Source organism: Mixophyes fleayi, chromosome 3 (genome assembly GCF_038048845.1).
Source record: "Mixophyes fleayi isolate aMixFle1 chromosome 3, aMixFle1.hap1, whole genome shotgun sequence".
Lineage (NCBI taxonomy): Eukaryota > Metazoa > Chordata > Amphibia > Anura > Limnodynastidae > Mixophyes > Mixophyes fleayi.
The window spans coordinates 114,658,728-114,677,243 of NC_134404.1; the positions used below are offsets into that span (position 1 = coordinate 114,658,728).

Below are 18,516 nucleotides of genomic sequence, written 5' to 3' on the forward strand. Positions count from 1 at the left end.
CACACTCGCCCGGGAGTCCGGGAGACTCTCGCAAAATGCGGGAGTCTCCCGGACATTCCGGGAGCGTTGACAAGTATGAGATAAATGTATGCATTAGTTATGTTAAGAAACTGTAACAGGCTGATCTGCTAATAGGTCCTTCAGTTGGAATGTTATTAATGATTAAAATCTATGTCCCGAACAGCAAGCCAAGGTGTCCAATAAGCTTGTGATGCATTTCAATAAATGAGAAAATGGCAGAAATGAGTCATCAACTGCCAAGAGATTGCAGTAACGGAATGTGTCCATCTCTTACCCGACTATTGCTCACCACAGCGACAAATCCATCATAAACAGCCCTGTTCCTTGCATAACATCTTCATACTTTGCTCCCCTCCAATGCATATGAGGTGGTACCGGCACTTCAAAGACCAGGGTTGTGGCGCTGAGCTATGACATCATAGCCCAGTGCCACACTCCCTGCCCATTACTAAAATGAAGGACACCATTCACTATAAAATATTGTTTTTGGGCAACCATGAGGCCCAGTATAGAGCACTGCTGCATATATGTTAATACAAAATATTTAGAATGGTGGCACTGTGGTTAACATTTCTACCTCCCAGTGCTGGGCATTAGTTCAGCTCCCACTAAGAAACACAATCTGTGTGGATGTTGTATGTATCTGACAATATGAAATAGACAATATACAAATAAGCAATAATAATATCTATCATTTCCAGAGATATTTTGCTAGTGAACTGGTACATCTAAGCATATCACTGGAAATACATCTAAATAGACATTGGAGTACTGCCCTTCTCATTTTGTAATGTTTAATTTAATTACAATGTGCTTTTTTTTAAAAATGGAGATATTTTTAAGGGATAAACATCTCCAAGAATAAATGAAGGAACTGTGCTGGTGTTCAGCTAATAGACTGGAAGACAGCAAGTCTGGCACTACCACTAGGCAACCTAAGGCAGTAGCATAGTTTGCCAAGTTTTAGCACTGTCTAAAGTACTGAATGAGTAACGTAATGGCATTTATTTGCTGTTGTTATTTTCCACGTGGCGTCCCTACACTAGACACCAGCCACATGGAGGCGAAGCAATGTAAGAAGCTGGTAGCGTAGAGCTGGACTATGATGTCCCAGCCCAACGCCACCCTTTCAGTCTGACACACAGAAGAAGAATATGCTGCCCACCTCTTGCTCCAGACAAGGTAAAAAGCTAGGAGGATTGGGCTAGGGGCACAGCGCCTGAGTGGGGTACTCAAGAGGTGTGACATCTAGAGTGCCCAAGGCACGTCTAACATCCCTGCACATAAGCTCTTTAATAACAAATCCTATGATTGCATGATGTGATATATTGTCTTTTTAAGCTGCTGTATATTGGCAATCTTTATTGTATGATTTGCACATCAAGTTTGTTACCACACTTTACTACACTTTATTTACTTTTACACCGTTTTACTCTGAACAGCCCTGATTACAATTTAATAAACATGGGTCCATTGTTTTGTGATTTTTTGCCTGATTGAAGTGCTTATACTGATCTAAATTTGTCCATCGTGCTCTTTTTCATCCATTTGCAGCACATTACCATATTAAGAGAGACGTGCTTCGATGTCTGAGCCAGCAGAATGTAAGTGACATGCACTGGACCTCATTTAGGAAGCATACTGGATTCTCACCGCAAAGCACCTTTGTTTTGCGCTAGAGCTTCTAGACGCTCCTTCCAGCACCCACTCTCCACTCAGGAGATATTTCCACAGAAGTACACCTAGGTTTGCAGGGAGGCAAAAATATCTGAAGAGGCTCTGTACAAAACCCACCTCTTTCATTAGAATTTTTGCTCTAAAATATTGCTCGGTTTAGCACCATTTAATGCTTAAATTTATAATCAGAGAGAGGGCACATTGAGTCTTTTTTACATGTGGCAGTTTTGGGTATTAGGGCAAAGTGCCTCTACAAATGTGGTTCTCCATCAAAGTATAACTGGAAGGTGGAAAATAAGTCTCTTTAAAACTATAGGAAAAGATATAGGAGAGAAGAGGTTTTGTGGAGTGAAAGCTGTTATGCACCCTTCCCCACAGCAAGGAATGTGCAACTAAAGATGTGCCCTTCACCTCTATATCTTTTTTATTTATTTTTATTTTAGCTATCTAACTTGCAAAATTAAATTTCATATTTGCAATGCTACACAAATCTAGGCACGCTAGTGCACCCACTCTGTACTTAGCAAGGAACTGCCCTTGACTCGTGCAAACTCCTATTACTAAACCAGCACTAACATATTACCCCATTAAACAGTGAAATTTAGGTGCACTGAAGTACATTGAGGTGTACGGCTTTACCAAAAATGATATGTCCTGTGCCTTGGCAGTTAGGCACATCACGAGTTATCTCGTCGCCCTTCAAACCACACTAGTATTACTGCATGCTCCCTGATAGGTGCATTCAGCTCCCCCTTCAAATTTAGAAGCAGGACATACATCCTGATAAGGTTGGGCAATAACAAGAATTCCCCGATGATAAAGGTATTAATACATTTATCATCAGAACGATAAATATGGTAATAAATATCCATTTGGCATATATAGAGTACAGAGAGCTATCTAGTGACCCATGCACTATATAGAGAGCCATCTAGTGGCCCATGCACTATATAGAGAGCCATCTAGTGACCCATGCACTATATAGAGAGCCATCTAGTGGCCCATGCACTATATAGAGAGCCATCTAGTGGCCCATGCACTAAATAGAAAGCCATCTAGTGGCCCATGCACTATATAGAGAGTCATCTAGTGGCCCATACACTATATAGAGAGCCATCTAGTGGCCCATGCACTATATAGAGAACCATCTAATGACCGCTTCACAATACAGAAAGCCATCTAGTGACCCATGCACTATACAGAGAATTATCTGATAATCCAGGCACTATATAGAGAGCCATCTAGTGACCCATGCACTATATAGAGAGCCATCTAGTGGCCCATGCACTATATAGAGAGCCATCTAGTGGCCCATGCACTATATACAGAACCATCTAATGACCGTTTCACAAACAGAAAGCCATCTAGTGACCCATGCACTATACAGAGAATCATCTGATAATCCATGCACTATATAGGAGCCATCTAGTGACCGCTTCGCAATCCAGAGAGCCATCTAGAAACCCATGCACTATATAAAGAACCATCTAGTGACCGCTTCATAATACAGAGAGCCATCTAGAGACTATGCACTTTATAGAGAACCATCTAGTGATCCATGCACTATATAGAGAACCAATCTAGTGAGCCATGCACTATATAGAGAACCATCTAATGACCCATGCACTATATAGAGAACCATCTAGTGACCCATGCACTATATAGAGAACCATCTAGTGACCACTTCACAATAAAGAAAGCCATCTAGATACTATGCACTATATAGAGAACCGTCTAGTGACCGCTTCACAATACAGAGAGCCATCTAGTGACCTATGCATAATATAGAGAACCATGTAGAGCCCACTTCACAGTACGGAGAGCCATCTAGTGACCTATGCACTATATAAAGAACCATCTAGTAACCGCTTTACAATACAGAGAGCCATCTAGAGACTATGCACTATATAGAGAACCATATAGTGACCCATGCACTATATAGAGAACCATCTAGTGAGCCATGCACTATATAGAGAACCATCTATTGACCGCTTCACAATACAGAGAGCCATCTAGAGACTATGCACTATATAGAGAACCATCTAGTGACCCATTTTTTTGATTGAAAAAGTAGCTTTATTTGTATAAAGTACAAAAAACACAGGTCATACGTTTCATTCAAGTGTACACAGTACACCGTAATACATGATCATGCATACATTTTAGTGCAATACAGGGCATAAAGTACAAGACATGACATCCTACACTATATACATCAAGTACTGCACTAACCATTCAAACTTTAAACCATTTTACACTGCAATAAAATTACATTGGGTGTGAAGGGGAGGTAGGTGAGAGGGGTAGGGTGGGGGAGTCACAAGCAAAAAGTTTTTTTATAGAGGACAGACACAAAGGGAAGGGTGCATAAATAGACATTACATTCAATAATACTTCATGCTGTGAAAGGGGAATGGGTTGGAGGGGGCAAGAGGGGGGAGCACAAACCAAAGTTTTTTATTGAAAATAGATACAATGGGGAGAAGGAGAAGAGGGAGACAACAATCAATAACAATCAATCGTCGTCTTCATCTTCCTCAGGACTGTCAAGGGTGTTATAGTCTCTTGGCAGGCTGTGGATCAGCCTGCGACAGTCCTGGATGGTCATCTTCTCCTGCTTTAAGGTGAGGCGATTCCTAGCAAGCCACATAGCGTCCTTAAAACAGTTCATAAGGCGCCAGGCCTCCTGGATTGCCCCAACGGTGTGTGTCCCAGGAAATAATCCATAAAATACCGAATGGTATGAAAGGCAAGTCCTGGGCACACTGTCCTTAAGTTCATGTTCCAGGGCATCCAACAATGCCTGTGCAGTGGGGCAGTCCCAAAAGATATGCTGAGCAGTCTCCCTTCTGGTAATACAAAAGGGGCAGTGAACATATCTGCACAGGTTCCGGGAGTGCATGAATGTCCTGAGAAGCAGACCCCCCTGGATGGCCATCCATGCAATGTTCTTGTGTCTATTAGTCAACCTCTTAAAGGCCACATTCTCCCAAACATGTTTGGCCGTAGCTACAGGGACCCCTGGGACAGACTCCATAACGTCCTTCGCTCTGATGATCTTGTGGATAGTTTTAGGCTTCCACAAGTCTGGTTTAAGTCCCTCCAGATGGTGCTCCCTCACAAATGTCCAACATCCAGGTAAAACCAAGGAGTAGTCCAGTTGTAAGGGAAGGAGCTGTCCCACTTGTCCCAACCAAGGTTCCTCCAAAGAGGCAAAAGGAAAAAGCGGGACATGGACTTCCCAGCAGAGCAAATGTTCTTTTCAAGGAGTGTCCTGCGGATGCAGTTGCAAACAAAGAAGGCCCACAGCATGGTGGGGATATCGGGGATCCCTTTCCCACCTTTGTGGGGCTCCTTGTACATCACTGACCGCTTCACTTTGTCCATTTTGGATCCCCAGATGAAGTGAAAGACTGTCCTCGTGATGGTCTTACAGACGGCAGCAAGAGGTGGCCAAGCTTGGGCCGTGTACTGCAGAACGGGAAGAATCTCGTTGCGCAGCACCAGTGCTTTCCCTTCGATGGTAAGGTCTCTGAGGCTCCACAGTCCAACTTTCAGTCTGACTGTCGCCAGTCTCTCTTTCCAGCACTTCAGGGCCGCCTCCTCTCCACCAAACCAAATGCCAAGGATTTTGATGAAGTCCGGCTTGATTGTGAAGGGGAATACAGTGGGGGACCATCTAGTGACCCATGCACTATATAGAGAACCATCTAGTGACCGCTTCACAATACAGAGAGCCATCTAGTTACCCATGCATAATATAGAGAACCATCTAGTGACCGCTTCATATTACAGAGAGCCATCTAAAGACCCATGCGCTATATATAGAGAACCATCTAGTGACCCATGCGCTAAATAGAGAACCATCTAGTGCAGTGTTGGCTAACCCGTGACACTCCAGGTGTTGTGAAACTACAAGTCCCAGCATACCATTCAAGCAAAAAGCTGCTATATATTGGCAAGCATGCTGGGACTTGTAGTTTCAAAACACCTGTGTCACAAGTTAGCCAACACTGATCTAGTGACTGCTTCACAATACAGAGAGCCATCTAGTGACCACTTCACAATACAGAGAGCCATCTAGAGACCCATGCACTATATATAGAGAACCATCTACTGATTGCTTCACAATACAGAGAGCCATCTATGGCCCATGAGCTATATACAGAGCCATCTAGCGACCCATGGACTATTTGAGAGCCATCTGGTGACCCATGCACTATATAGAGAACCATCTAGTGACCCATGCATTATATAGAGAACCATCTAGTGACCCATGCACTATATAGAGAACCATCTAGTGACTCATGCACTACATAGAGAGCCATCTAGTGACCCATGCACTATATAGAGAGACATCTAGTGACTGCTTTAAATACAGAGAGACATCTAGTGACCCATGCATAATATTGAAAACCATCTAGTGACCGCTTTATATTACAGAGAGCCATCTAAAGACCCATGCGCTATATATAGAGAACCATCTAGTGACCCATGCACTATATAGAGAACCATCTAGTGCAGTGTTGGCTAACCTGTGACACTCCAGGTGTTGTGAAACTACAAGTCCCAGCATACCATTCAAGCAAAAAGCTGCTATATATTGGCAAGCATGCTGGGACTTGTAGTTTCAAAACACCTGTGTCACAAGTTAGCCACCACTGATCTAGTGACTGCTTCACAATACAGAGAGCCATCTAGTGACCACTTCACAATACAGAGAGCCATCTAGAGACCCATGCACTATATATAGAGAACCATCTACTGATTGCTTCACAATACAGAGAGCCATCTATGGCCCATGAGCTATATAGAGAGCCATCTAGCGACCCATAGACTATATAGAGAGCCATCTAGTGACCCATGCATTATATAGAGAACCATCTAGTGACCCATGCACTATATAGAGAACCATCTAGTGACTCATGCACTATATAGAGAGCCATCTAGTGACCCATGCACTATATAGAGAGCTATCTAGTGACCGCTTTAAATACAGAGAGCCATCTAGTGATCCATGCATTATATAGAGAGCCCTGTAGTGACCGCTTTACAATGCAGAGAGCTATCTAGTGACCCATGCACTATATAGCGAACCATCTAGTGACTGCTTTACAATATAGAGAGCCATCTAGTGACCCATGAACTATATAGAAAACCATCTAATGACCCATGCACTATATAGAGAACCATCTAGTGATCCATGCACTATATAGAGAACCATCTAGTATCTCATGCACTATATAGTGATCCATCTAGTGACTGCTTCACAATACAGAGAGCCATGTAGTGACCCATGCACAATACAGAGGGCTTGTACTTTACACTGATATAAAACACTGACATTTTGACATGTTTATTATTATTAATGTTTATAATTATTGTGTCTGTAGGGATAGGCTGATAATAATTTAGTAGTGCCCCCAGTTCATATAATGTCACAGAGTAGTGCCCCACAGGGCAGTGTATTTTATATAGTACATGTCTAGTACAACTCCCTGCACTGATCCCTCCTTAGCTTTCCTGAGGTTGGAAATAGTTAGGGTGGAAAGTGAGGGCAAGGGTTCTGCTACATCTTGTGAGTCACTGAGAATAGTGAATCACTCACTAACACCGACAAGCATTCAAGCAAGGAGAGTCTCCATCGCAGACTGCGTCTGACCTTAGGGTGTGCCTAGGCATACCCTGTATGCACGCCTATGGCTAGTAGTGATAATACTATGGGACTGGTATATTCCCCATCTTTACCTCCCATCTATCCTTGCTAACTTGGGACTGTCCAAACAGTGATGGTCTTTCCTACCTGTTCTTGCAGCTTTCACCACCTTATGCTGGTTTTGCACCTTGTCAGAAAAGAGACAGGCACTAAGCACCTCTTGAAAAGCCTCAGCACTGAATTAATAGTCCTAAATAACCCCCCGCCACCACAATCATCCTAACATTTAATGAATAGCCCCCACCAATAAACAAATAGCCCCTACCAGCCATTAAATTAATAATGTCCACCTTCACTCTACCATTAAATTAACAATCCATGCCCCCCACACACCAACACCATCCACATTACACTGAGATTCCACCCGCATTTGCCTTCTCCCATCCGCCTCCAGAGCTGTATACTGTATACTGTATACTCATATGTCTGCCTCCCTTGCCGCCTCCCTATGTGAAACAATACACGCATTTTAGGAGACATGCGGACTGTAATCATGATTTTTAATCATTTTTAAGAGCCCCCCATAGTATATCTTACAAATCTGCATGGTCATTGTAAAGTACATACCTTGTCATTGTATTGCCCATTCCAAAATAAAACCAGATTAAATTTTTAATCAACATTGTTACTATAGCCATATCTATTGCAATGCCCAAGTAGATTCAGCCTTTGAAACTGGACAGGCAAGTGTCGTAAATGTGCTGAAACAACTTCAAGAACTATTGTTCAATTGTATTTGATAATGTTTCCCCCACCAGAGCAAAGATGAGAGGAAATTTAAAAAATCATTCTGCAACATATTCAGCATGTTCCGCATTTGACCCAGAAATGTCACACGCTTGTCGGGCGAAATGTTCTGCATGGAATCCCCTCTATCATTTTTGTTCTGCCTGGACTTCGTTCTTATTATACCACAAACACACCATAGAGCAGAACGAATTGACAGTTATCATCCTAGCTCTATTAATAGACTACAAATTCCATAAAAACATGCAATGAAAATTAAGAAATATAGCTCAAAATTCAGTTGAATGGAGAAGTAAAAGCTTTTAAATAAGTCTGAGAAACAGTCCTGGTGCTACCTTACATGCTTCCACCAATTGTGCTTCCCTTCCTCCATAGGTTAGCAGGAAAAGGTAATTTTGATCCCTGGGGTACAAACTTTTTCATCTTCTGATTGGAAGACTTGATTTCTACCCAAACATCAGACTATTTTCAATGAGACACTTTTTAAAGCTTTCAGGGACACTTTACCTGGGAAAGCAAATTTGTATGCACATTTCAACTAATGTAATAAAATATTACACTGTGTGATAGTAATACACATAATGGAAGTTTCTCAATCAACTTATAAGTTTATAGCAGGTACTAGAAGGCAGTGGCGGATCCAGGGGGGGGGCGATCGGGGCGATCGCCCCCCCTAGCAGACACTTGCTGCCGACGGCAGGTCCGTCGAGCCGTGACAGGCAGGGACAGTGTGCTGCCCGGCTGCTCTGATTGTGTAAAACACAATCAGAGCAGCCGGGCAGCACACTGTCCCTGCCTGTCACGGCTCGACGGACCTGCACATACTGTGCAGCCGTCGGCAGCCTAAGATGTTAGAAAGGGGCGGGGCCTAAATCGCCCCCCTAAATCGCCCCGGGTACAGCATTTTTCTAGATCCGCCCCTGCTAGAAGGGAAGGGGTAAGCTAGGAAATAGGCAAACACAAAATCTCCCAGCATACTGCTCTGAACTAGTATAAAAAGATGCTTTTCTCTTTGCACATAAATGCAGGCATCTCTGTTACACACATTTGTGGATATATGATAAACCGCCAGCCACAGCACGGTGCTCCTGCTAATAGAGTGGTCCCTTTATTGGGTCACATATTCATGTGATTTTAAATTGAGAGATAACTTACCAAGAGGTACCCCAGGAGCATCCAAATGTCAATATAGGACCAACACTCCCCCTCAGCTACTGATCCCATACATGCCTCACAGACAATAATACTCTATGATATTGACTAGTATTGAAGACATTCCCAATGTCTCATCACTCTCTGGATTTTTTTGTAAATACAAAGGAAGGTCAAATGAGCATTTTTAGGAGAAAAAATGGAAAAATTATATTGAATGGGGGGAGAAAACCTAAAGTGCTAATAAAGTTACATTTTTTTCTCTTTCCATTATTATATTTATGGGGCAGCACCAAAAAGCAGAACTTTATATGCACTATTGGTTCATGATGACCACCATGGCCTCCAGACCTATTCACATTTCTGAAGGTGACTTCTCTCCAGTGACCTGTACAGTGCTGTTTCTTGCTTCCAATGTCTTTTCCTATACCATACTTTTTTGGAGATCACCCTTCCGGGAGATCTCCAAAGTTGTCTGTGTCTTGAGGCCCTACCCCTGCTATACACTACCAATTTTGGCCTATTATAGCAGAGGGTGAAGCCAGAATGACGCAATTAGCCCTGCACCCACCCACTTCACCAACTTAGCGTGCAGGATTCGGGTGGTTGCCCTGCTCTCCTGGGACTCCAGGAGAGCTCCCAAAAATTCTGGAGTCTCCTGAACATTCCGGGAGAGTAGGCAACTATGTCCTGTACAACAAAGGATGTGACCTACTAATTGCATACATTGTATTCCAACCAGGTCCATCTGTGGACACTTTCAATATCCAAGCAGGTTTCCCCTCAACTGATCTAGGCGTGGAAGTAAACACAGATCTACTAAGCTGGTAGACAGCTCACACCTTTAGTAAATCACCCCTTAAGTGTTCCACTGTTGTATCCCACTACACTGCTTGCTAAAATTCATGTCTTTTGAAATTAAAGCTCCTCCTTCTCTGTCCTCAGCTGAGGTTGAAAGTATATGACCAATAATTGTGCAATCTGGATTTGTGCCTGTGTACATTATATTACATTATCATCATCATCATGATTTATTTATATAGCGCCAGTAATTCTGCAGCGCTGTACAGAGAACGCATGAACATCAGTCACTGCCCCATTGGAGCTTACAGTCTAAATTCCCTAACATACACAGATAGACAGACACACAGACTAGGGTCAACATTATGATTAATTATGTTTAAGATACCATACTTTAACCCATTCCTCTATTCTGATCCTTTTACTCTAAATCACTTTCAGTGTGATTTACTAAAAGTAGAATTCCCCCAGCATGTCAGACCTGTATTTGCACCAAAAATACAAACAGTTTATTAAAGAAAGAATTAGAACTATTTAGCTGTAGGACGTGAACATAGATCTGTCAAGCGTTCTGAAAACTTTTATATATAAATTTAGTTTAATTCTTGTCTTATACTGAGTCTGACTTCTACATAAATTCTTACTCTCCATTCTCTTGCAGACCACACTATTGTCACAAATGAAGATATTAAACAAAACAGGACTAAGCAGGGGAGGACTGGCAAATTTTAGCCGGGAGGCAAGACTTGACTCTGCAGCCTATTTTAAAGGGAAAAATAAATGCAGGTGGCTCAGTGACCCAGCCCAAGTGTCTTCTAAAGGAGAAGTCTACAAATTGCACAGCCTGGCAAACAGTAGTCATGTTTAAATGCTTGTACATCACAAAAAATGCCAATACTAAAGCTACTATTTGTATATTAAACAGTAGTGCTGTGATTCTGGGCAGCTGTAATCTCCCATACACTTGCCTATGTTTTGCCCTATATATAAGTCAAAGTTTAAACTGTGCTATTTCTTCAATTTATTGTGAGATACAAAATTAATTTAAGAAGAAGCCGACAAGTGGGTCTGCAGAGCACTGATTTTTTTTTTCCAATGCATCTACTTGATCCCCGGGTCCATGAGGACTGGAAGCCCAGATGGGACTGCACATGTAGGAGAAGGAAGAAGAAATCATTACAAAGTCCTGCCAGGTTATCACTTTAGGGCCACCCCCTTACTTAATTACTTCTTTTCATTATTTCTTGTAAAAACATTGCTTGTTGGACTATGTTTCATGTCTTAAATCGGTAATGAGAGTAAGGAGTCAACTTTATATCATGGGTCAAATTGCTACAAACTGATGTTTTCATTATATTTGTAAACAGGGTTTTATTGAAAGAGAACATGTTAAAGTCAGTTCATTTTGTGGGACAAAAAAGTTCAAATTATATGAGTAAGCACATACTTCAGATGAGGGTGTCTTGATGCACCCCCCAAAGCTATCAATCTCCACCTCTTCAAGACCACAAAATAAAGGGGGTCATGTAGAGTTAGATGCAGAGTGCGATATGCTGTATATAACACGTTTTACTTCTGCACTTCTTAGCTTGTGGTTATATGAACACTGAGCTCTTGCGCTTAAAATTGAAGAGGTGGAAGGGGGGCAAGGATCATCATCATCATCATTTATTTATATAGCGCCAACATATTCCGTAGCGCTTTACAATTGGGGACAAACGTAATAAACTAATAAACAAACTGGGTAAAACAGACAAAGAGGTGAGAAGGCCCTGCTCGCAAGCTTACAATCTATGGGATAAGGATGGGTGTGTAAGCATAGCCAAAATACATATGGGTGTTTTGGAGCAAATGTGACATATACAGACCAAGGCACATGTGCCTGGCATGGGGGTGCTTGACCTCTGATGTAAGTTACAAACTGATAATGAGGATCAACTGAGATGCATTAGGATCAACATTCCCATATTGAATGTGCCATTATTTCCAAAACTATTTACATCTGCGTTTTAGATGGAAATTGCATCCAAATGTACATGGTGTCCAAAATCTCAATTTATATGTAGGCACAGAGTAGTAATGCACAAAGACCACATTGAACAAGAACACATGTGACCTGCCAAGCTCCCTCTATTGGAAGTAACAACATTTTGATCTCCCTCAGATAATGCCATCTTAACACATTGGAGCCGATCCAATTTGGCCACGTTAGTGTAGGAATAACGCAGTGCTAATTGTATTACCGTTGATCCGTCATTTTAACCCAGATTTTTACTTGCAGCCCAGAAGGCTGCAAGCAAACATCAGCTTTGAAAGTGCCCTACTAACGGTAATACTGTGCACTATTACCATAGAAATGGTAATAGTGTGCAGGCCGCGTTATTCCTAGAATAATATGGCGGAATTGAGTCAGCACCATTAAGTCATACTTTTAGCCATATACATGGCAACACTCACACACTAAGTTAGGTACATGACAAAAATAAAAAGTATCTGCACTGCAGGTCTTAGTAAACGGCCACTTTAGAATTAAAAACCTTGATAAAGTCAAATTAAGCTCTAAACCCCTAACAGGCTGGAACATATAAATAAACTACTTTCCGCACAGATCAGTCAATAAGAGAACTGAGTTGATTAACCGGCTTGTGTTCTAAGAACCCTGGTCTGTTCCCTGTGGACTGGATCAAGAATTATATCAATAAGCTATGTAATTGTTTCTTTTTCTGATTCACTAAAGTAGTTCACAATAATTAACACCTAAAATTAAATAAGTTTGTTTCAAAATATTTAACCATATTACAGACAATCCAGTAAAGTTTATTATAAAAGCCCTCTGATTATTTCAGCACAGTATAGTCAGGTTGTATAAATTCACTGATTATATCATTATATTATGTCGTTTTAAATATTTAAATTAAGTGAATTTAAATAGTGTATATATTTAGTTATTTAAAGACCTATAGCTATGGGTATGGGAAAATTATCTCTTTATTAAAAAAGTGTAGCTGCTTATTTGCATCAAGTAACTCTACACAAATCACTACCACAGACACATTTAGATTACCACATTGTTTATGTGTCAATATAAATTTTTACCCTTTGCTATAAATGCATTAAGTTTCAAACATTATTTTTAAAGAGATTCTGACACTCTTAACTTGTATTCTCTTAATCAAAAGTGATTCAAGCTCTCAATTTCATGTTAGCCACGTGTTATATAAATGCTTACATTTTAGATGTTTATTCTGGCATTCTATGCAGATTACACTGGTGGAAGTGACCCTGTAGCAGTTTAAAAGTTAAAATGATAAGATGCAAAATAACTTTTGAGGGAGGAATTGGATAAAAACCGGTGTGTGGATGGTGGATAAGGTGTTTCAGTTGGGTGCCATTATTTTTTTTTAAATGAGTTTATAATATTAAATCATTACTACAACAGTAAAACTGAAACTTGCTTAACAGCTGCTTCAAATACCACCCTATAAATCGAAGTTTCAAACTCCAGTCCTCAAGTACCCCGAACAGCTCACGTTTGGTACATGTCTATCTGAGAGTACAAATAGATGTACTCACCTCAGTATGATGTAAGACATCCTCAATACATGGCCTGCTGGGGGCACCTGAGGACCAGGTTTTGGAAACATTGCTGTATAGTCATTAAGTTTAGTGGTAAGGAAAGACAAGTAAGACTTCTAGTGTAAGGACAATTGTCTGGATCGTTGTATTGTGGTGACAGATGTTGGCAAAAAGAACCAGCTAAAGCTTACAGCTGTGCGCTACACGACATCACAGTGCAGTCTGACAGGAGGGGAACAGATGTTCACACAACTCTCAGCCTCTGCAGTCACACACACCAGCACTTTCACTGTATCTCTGGGCTCATCTTCTGTCGTAAAAGTTGGGGAGAGGTATAAATAAATCACATCTTTTCTTTACCCTTTACAAACACTCTTTGTGCACACACAGCTATTATAGAAACAATTCTACTTTTCCTGACCTACTTGTGAAATTCTACAACATGAGAGTAAATATGACCATTAACACATTCTGCATGCACTGTGTGCAGTTACAGCCTGAGAGTGCCTGTGAAAATTAACCCCTCCAGTGCTGCCACTTTAGGACCTCTAAGGGTTAACACGTCCAGCGCTCCATCAGATTGGTGGAGGAAAATGTAACATTTTGATAGGAAAACATAGGACTGATACTCATTATGGCTGACAGATTAAATGCAACCCACATTACAGCAATATAAAAACTAAGAAGATTAACCCTATCTGTAGATTAGTAATAGAGAACTATTGTTATTTGTGGCAAATTAAAGCCTCGTTAAGAGTTGCTCTTAACATTAAAAGCTGGTCTCCAAAGTGATTTAGTCATTTAAATGTTATGTTAACAATTAGCACAGGCCTTCCCTGCCTCCCAGTTTGTATAGAAATATGGTGCTAAATTGTAAATTTTCCTGTGCTTGATTCTAAATTACTCCCCACACTTAATTATGAGGATGAGAGGGGAAGCCTTATTCCTCTTTGTTATAGGATAAACTTTCAGTAATCCCAAACAAAGGAGCCAGTTCTGGAAGATATGGGATTTGCTGCCGGATTATGGTCTCAGAGATAATGATGTGCAGTCAGCAGAAGCACGGGTTATTTTAATTCAAATAAGCTGGTAAACAAACCACTGACATGGGTGATGGTGAGAGAAGCTGTCTTCTGCTCTTACATTGCCTGGCCAATTTATAGGGAAAATCTATTATACCTCGTTCTCCATGTGTGGAAAATTAATAAAAGATACAGATTAAACTACCCGCGGTCTATTAAAATGACAATGCATCGCACCATATATGTAGTTTTCTGTCTGAAAGGGGCACTGGGACATGGCAAGTGCATTAAATAAGATGGTGTGATTGACTTTCATTCCACATTGCTGTCCTTGGAACTTTGCAAAGAACACAATTGTAAAATGAACATGCAGGGCTCAGTATTGCACCCAAAGCAAGCAATATTACCCGTATCTCTAAATATGTCAAAATAACACTGAGTTAACCCTTTAGTAGGATTGTTTGAATACACTAAATATGGGCATTGATAATATCCGATAATATAATTGAAATGATGGTAACATATGCTATGCGGAAAATACATATATATATATATATATATATATATATATATATATATATATATATATATATATCATACAGTATATAATATTGCCGTATATTAAGGGATTAAAAGACAATCTTGAGTTATAACGAAGAATTGAAGTATTGGATGGATTACAAGCAGAGGACCAGTTTACGATACAAACCTCTGCATACATACACGGGTTGCGATTCCAAAGGGTGCTGCAAAATATCCCAATGTCAAATTTAGATCTCGATATATTAAAAATGAACAGTCTGTAACAATATACCGTACATACATAAGAATAACGCGGCCGAATTGAATAGTCCTCCTAATATTAAATTACGCCTGTACATAATCGTTGCCAATGTTTTTTTGTGGAAGTACAATCATTGTAAACTTGAATTTGCAACTTTTTACTTTTCTACATTTAAATATTAGAAGGCGATAGCAGAGTCGATGTTGCATCATGCAGTTTTGTAGATAAATCGTGTCATATAAATCCAATTAGTTAGGACTATGAGTTCGATGTTCTGCTATAATCCCATTTCTCACAACGTTTGGAGATTTTCGAGAATCCCGGCATTAAGGAATAAAGGATGTATCGCTTTGAGAAAGAGTCATTTTCACCCAATAAGACACTTATCTGCTCTCACTTTAATCAGAATATTAAAAAATGAGTATAAAATAGTAGTCACAAATCTCATACAGATTATTCAACTAGTTCTAGGGGTTAATAAGTAGCTAGGTAGACGAGTATGCTTTCCATCTCTTCATACTTTCATTGACTTAATTGTTGTAATTATTTTCAAAATAAATTGACGGAAGGAGAAGGACGTGTTCAAATAAAATACACTCTGCTTACAGCAGCGTTGGGGTAATCTTTGTAGATACTGTACAGATAAATACTACACAAGCCGAGAAAATTCTAATTTCAGTTCTGCCTCAAATAGCATCTTATATTTATAATTACAACACTATTTCTAGAGGGTGATGGGTGCATTGTTACTGAGAAATCCTACTGTGTGCTATTTATTGGAAGTGCAGAGCTATTTAAGGAAATAAGCAAACTTGTTCTCCTTTTCCCCAAATAAGAGTTAAAGGTTAAATGAAGGATATGGTACCTTTTGGAGTTACCTCAGTACTGCATCCACACTCCGCAGCTTGGCGCAAACAACTTGACCAGCAACTGAATAGTTAATGTACAGAACATCTGCATTCATCTCTCCCCATTCATAGCCAATCATGCGAGGTAATGAGCACAAATATGAGGCATATGTTAGCAGCTGACTGTGTGTTTACCTGGGGAACACGCTACCTGCCGAATCATTGGTACTGAGCATCTGGCAGCGTACACACACCGTGGTCAATACACTTTTGTTGGGATATTTGGCGTCATCAATTTTGTTTTTAATTAATGATCTAAAAACTAGATTGTCAATGTCACGGACATGTAATAAAATAGAGAAGATAGATAGATAGATAGATAGATAGATAGATAGATAGATAGATAGAAAGAAATTTATTAAACTGCATGTTGTTTTGTGATAATTAAGGCATCTCATATATATTTTTTAAGGGATAAGATCAGTAATTTAAACTCACCGACCTAAATTATGTATTTACCCATCAAAACTAAAATTAACAATAGGGATTTGGACAATGTGTACTAAATTTGCTAATATTATTTTGAATTTCAACCTTGAAAATAATCTAATGAATTGAATCTTTTCAAATAGTCAGTGTAAACTCATAAGTCTGTGATTTATCACATTGTTACTTATATTCCTATAAGGAGCAAGATATGTAATGAGTGTATATCGCTATAAACAATGCTGGATAGCTGTGAATACTGACATGTGAAACTCTTCAATAACCTCAAGAAACCTCAAACGCAGTCAGTATCTTCTTACACCGGTGCAGTATTGGTCCAAACTGTATGCACAGAATAAGCCATTTTTCATAACTGACTTACATGCATACATTTTTACACAATGTAAAAATGTCATATTACTTCTTTTTCACATAGTTAACTCTTGCTATGCTAGGGACGGAAGATGTGTGCTCCTCTTACAAGTTACAATTGGTAGAGTGCCAGAATTGTGCACTGATCGCCAGGGCAGAAGTCACAGAGGTGGATTACTGTCATCTCGGGCTACCGGGGGGAAAAGCAAGTAGTGGCATTAATTCCCATAAAAGGTAGACAAACACAGTCAGAAACTAACAAGTCCCCTGCTGTGGTACTTTGTCTACGGGTTTTCAAGTCCTCACTAACAGCCTAGACCTCAGCAGAGTTCCTCATCCTAATGCTGTGAAGGCTTAGTCCAACCTGTAGGCGGGTAGGGACACGCTTCATAATAATTAAATGGAGCAGTGAAGCAAGGAGTGTAACATCGCTTTCCACAAGAAACACTTAAAATTGGTAGACTGTGTGTGTGTGTGTGTGTGTGTGTGTGTGTGTGTGTGCGTGTGTGAGAGAGAGACAGAGTGTGTGTGTGTGTGTGTGTGTGAGAGAGAGAGAGAGAGAGAGAGAGAGAGTGCGTGTATGTGTGTGGAAAAAAATTATATATATATATATATATATATATATATATATATATATATATATATATACATCCATAAATGTATTGTAAGAAACAGAAAAATGCTGAGTACAGAACAATTGGATATTTAAGGTGTTATCCCTGTCTTGCCTCTACGTGTAAGTTTCTGTTTATGATATCCACGTATTGATTTGGGCTATAGCAGTACTGACCATAGTTCTCCTGTTCTCTAACAAACTTCTCATTTCTTAATATAATAATGTTGAGCTGTTATTCCTGTCTTGCCTTTACGTGCAAGTTTCTATATATGGATATCCACATATTGATTTGGGCTGAAGCAGGACTGACCATAGTTCTCCTGTTATCTAATAAACTTCTCATTTCTTCATATAATAATGTAGAAAACTGTACAAAAAAATAAAATAAAAATCAAACTCCTCTTAGGAACGACGATGAAATATACCAGCAGAAGTAGAAAAATAACTTAGAGAATGGTTCTATTAAAATATGAAGAGATCAGTTCAACCTTGCAATGTCTTTTTCTGAAAAAAAAAAAATCTTTATCAAATCCCTATTCTATGGCTTCAATAAACAGAACCCATTACCTCACGGCTGCTTTTGTTGGCCCTATACAAGAGAGAACAAAATGGTTATTCAGGGGAACGCTTTAGATTTTTATTGTGGGTAGTATGCACAAAGAGCACTGTTATTGTATTAAAAAGAACCATCTGTAGCA

The 18,516-nt window shown here is 40.0% G+C and overlaps 1 long non-coding RNA gene across 7 annotated transcripts in view; it reads left to right on the plus strand.

The window, feature by feature from the left end:
• The window catches only part of LOC142143911 (uncharacterized), a 182,475-nt gene that overhangs the window by 103,374 nt on the left and 60,585 nt on the right, over positions 1-18,516 (plus strand). The window lies entirely within an intron of this gene.